The 3,567-nt window shown below is 36.5% G+C and overlaps 1 non-coding gene across 1 annotated transcript; it reads right to left on the bottom strand.

Annotated features, from left to right (window-relative positions):
- Positions 1-2,967: 2,967 nt before the first annotated feature.
- Positions 2,968-3,074, bottom strand: LOC141710196 (small nucleolar RNA R71). Its single transcript, XR_012570728.1, has one exon. It is a non-coding gene; the product is annotated as a small nucleolar RNA R71 (small nucleolar RNA).
- Positions 3,075-3,567: the final 493 nt, after the last annotated feature.

The raw sequence follows: 3,567 nt of genomic DNA, 5'->3' as shown, positions 1-3,567 counted from the left end.
TATCTTGTCAGGACAAGAAATGTATTTCACTTTAATTAAATAAAAATAGTTTTTTATTCTATTTCAATGATAAGACTTGTAATAATGCACAATTATTTAACAATTTATATGTTTTAAGAGACTCAAATTAAACATTATCTCTAGCATTGTCATTTAAGCAATATAAATGAGAAACGCATTTCTAAGTTACATACATATGGATACTTAGATAAGTTTGATTTTGATCATACAAAAGATGTGAACTTCGTCTCATTGGCAAAATGACTAAACCTTCTTTTACCTGATCAGGTGAAAGGGCCACTGAACGATTAGGACTTGTACATAATGATGTATGTGGTCGAATGCGTATGATGGCAAAGGGTAACTTATACTACTTTATAACATTTACTGATGATTTCAGTAGATATGGATATATGGTTCTTATGAAGAACAAATCTGATTCTTCTCAAAAGGTTCAAAGAATATAAGGCCGAAGTAGAAAAGCAAACAATGGAAGTATAAAATTTTTACGATCAGATCATGGAGGAGAATACTTAAGCCTCAAATTTAAGAGTTTCTTGAAGGAGTGTGATATTCTATCACAACTTACTCCTTCTGGAACACCTCAATAGAATAGAGATTCTTAGAGGAGAAATCGTACCTTGTTGGACATGGTGCAATCGATGATGAGTCAATCGGATTTTTCAATCAGTTTCTGGGATTATGCTCTAGAAACGGCTATATATACAGTTAACCGAGTTCTAACAAAAGCAGTTCAAAAGACTCCATATGAGATATGGACTGATAAACGTCATAGCATGTCATTTATGAAAATTTGGGGACGTAAAGCGTTTGTAAAATGTTTAGCCTCTGAGAAGCTTGGACCAAAATTTGATAGATGCTATTTAGTGGGATACCCATGTTAAATGGCATTTATGTCCATTTAGAATGTCCTATAAAGGCTTGAATTGGTGTTTTGTACTCAAGTATTTTGTGTATTTGATTCGGTTTTGTAGTGTTTTGCATTTCAGGCATAAATAAGGGATCAAGGAGATTTAGCATTGCTTTGGTGCTAAATTGGTGTTATGAAGGTGCTAGGGAAGATTGCTCATTGAATGCCATCACAAGCCATCAAAAGAAGAAGAAATAATCAGTTTTTCGAGAATGTCAGTGCGCCCGCGCTGTGATAGCGCGCGCGCTAGAGAAGCAGAAAGTCAGCGCGCCCGCGTTGGGATAGCGCGCGGCCGCGCCGGGTCTAAAACTGAAGAATCTTGTTTTGAATAGAAGATTGATTTCTGAACTTCTATGCTGATTGGGGCTGCTATATAAAGATAACTTAAAGACATTTAACGGAGCTTAAGGAGAAGACATCGAGAAGACCTGGAAGCATAAATACAACCAAGGCAAAGAAGATCTAGTTTATTCTTGTAATTCTTTATTTTAAGTTGTAATCTTCGATGCTAGTTTTCTTGTTTGTTGAACCTATACTCTTATTTAACGTACTTTTATTATTATTCAGTTTATAAAGACTTAGTTTATTATACCATGCTTTCATCGGAACCCACGGTGATGATGAGATCGGTTATGGGCTAATCGTTATCACGGGGTTCTAGAAGATTTACTTATAGATTTCTATAGTTAATTTATTTCGATACCTAAGTGTGTGGTGATTGCATGATTTCCTAGTATTGGTTGTGCTTATTCGTCTTATGAGTGTCGAACTTACAAGATAGCGTGTTAATCTATATTGAAGCGAAAGTGAATATAGGGGTTGGTACTTGCCATGCTAGCATATGTTTATGTATTTGATACGCATGACTCATAGGTACTTTTAACCATCTTACTTTCCCGATGTAATCATGATAGACAACTTGTGCATTAAACAATTATGTTATCAAATTCTATAGACATATAGGGTCTCAATATAATTGGTGTCTATTCAGCTTCTATCTCTTTTGTGGATGTCTGGTAGTAAGGTATTCGTACAATGAAAGTTAGTGTTTACTAGTTTCATGTTATCTGATTAGTTGTCATCACCATTGCATGATAAGGTTAAGAACAAAAAGGCTATTGAATGAAGTAGTAATAAAGTTAGAATCCCATGTTTGTGTTATATATGTAAATCAACCTTAATTCTCTTAGCTAATATTAGTTAGTATAATCTTGTAGTTATAAACAATCTCAACTTGTTATCATCTTAGCAATGAATAATAACCATACCATTGTCACATAAGTGCATAAATTAAAGTTAACTTAAAAGAGTCTATGTTGGAACGAACTAGAATTAATTCCATATTACTTGCGATCGCGTATACTTGCATGAATATTAGTGCGTGTTTTCGCCAAACAAGCTTTTGGCACCGCTGCCGGGGACTCGGTGTTAATTTTTAGTTTATATGCTTGACATCAGTGGTCGTTAAAGTTCACTTATTTTACTTACTTGTTTTCTTGTTGCTTTTTAAGGTACTCCAGAGAGCGTGTATTTGGACGCGATCTCGATCTCGAAAGAGAACACTGGATAAAGAGGAGGAAGAAGTTTTAGTAGAGGAAGAAGTTTTTGTAGAAGAGGAGAAAGTTGAAGAAGAAGCTCTTATTGCAATGGGTGAACCGGAAGCAAATACCAAGGCTTTGAAGGACTAATCTCAGCCGAAAATCAATGATATTCAGTCTAGCATTGTCAGACCATCCATGACGGATAACACTTTTGAAATCAAGGCTAGCACGATTCAGATGGTGCAGAACTCGGTCCAGTTTGGGAGTTCTCTGACTAAAGATCCCAATATACATATTAGAGATTTCATCGAGATCTGCGACACTTTTAAATTCAACAATGTATCTGAAGATGCTATTAAGTTGAGGCTTTTCCCATTCTCTCTGAGGGATAAAGCTAAGTGTTGGTTGCATTCTCTACCACCAGGATCTATCACCAGGTGGGAAAATCTTGCTCAGAAGTTTCTCACTAAATTCTTTCCTATGGCGAAGACAGCTGCAATCAGGAATGCTCTTACTCAATTTGCGCAGCAATCGGGAGAATCTTTGTGTGAAGCTTGGGATCGTTATAAGGAGATGCTTAGAAAGTATCCTCATCATGGGATGCCTGACTGGATGATCATTAACTGCTTTTATAATGGTTTGGGTGCAACTTCTAGACCCATGATTGATGCAGCATCAGGTGGAGCCTTGTGGGCTAAGAGCTTCAATGAAGCTTATGATTTGATTGAACTGATGGCTGCTAATGAATACCAGAACCCTTCTCAAAGACTTACTCAAGGAGAAGTAGCAGGAATTCTGGAACAAATGCTAAGGTCCGATGTCTTATAGAAGGCCTTATTGGGAAATTCAGATAGTGAAGATGATGAAGGTGATGAGCTATTGCAATATTTGAATGCTTCTCCTTGGAAGCGAAGGCTGGATATGCCATTTAAATCTCTTGGATTGGAAGAGCTGAAAAACTCTCCAAAGTGCCTCAAGAAATCTATTGAGGAAGCTCTTACACTCGATCTTAAACCATTTCCTGAACACTTGAGGTATGCGTTTTAGGTGATGCGTCTACTTTTCCTGTTATTATTGCATCCGAGCTTTCAGTTA

Source organism: Apium graveolens, chromosome 2 (genome assembly GCF_009905375.1).
Source record: "Apium graveolens cultivar Ventura chromosome 2, ASM990537v1, whole genome shotgun sequence".
In the NCBI taxonomy this organism is placed as follows: Eukaryota; Viridiplantae; Streptophyta; class Magnoliopsida; order Apiales; family Apiaceae; genus Apium; species Apium graveolens.
The sequence above is the reverse complement of the archived record's forward strand: the minus strand, read 5'-3'. Positions and strand labels throughout refer to the sequence as shown.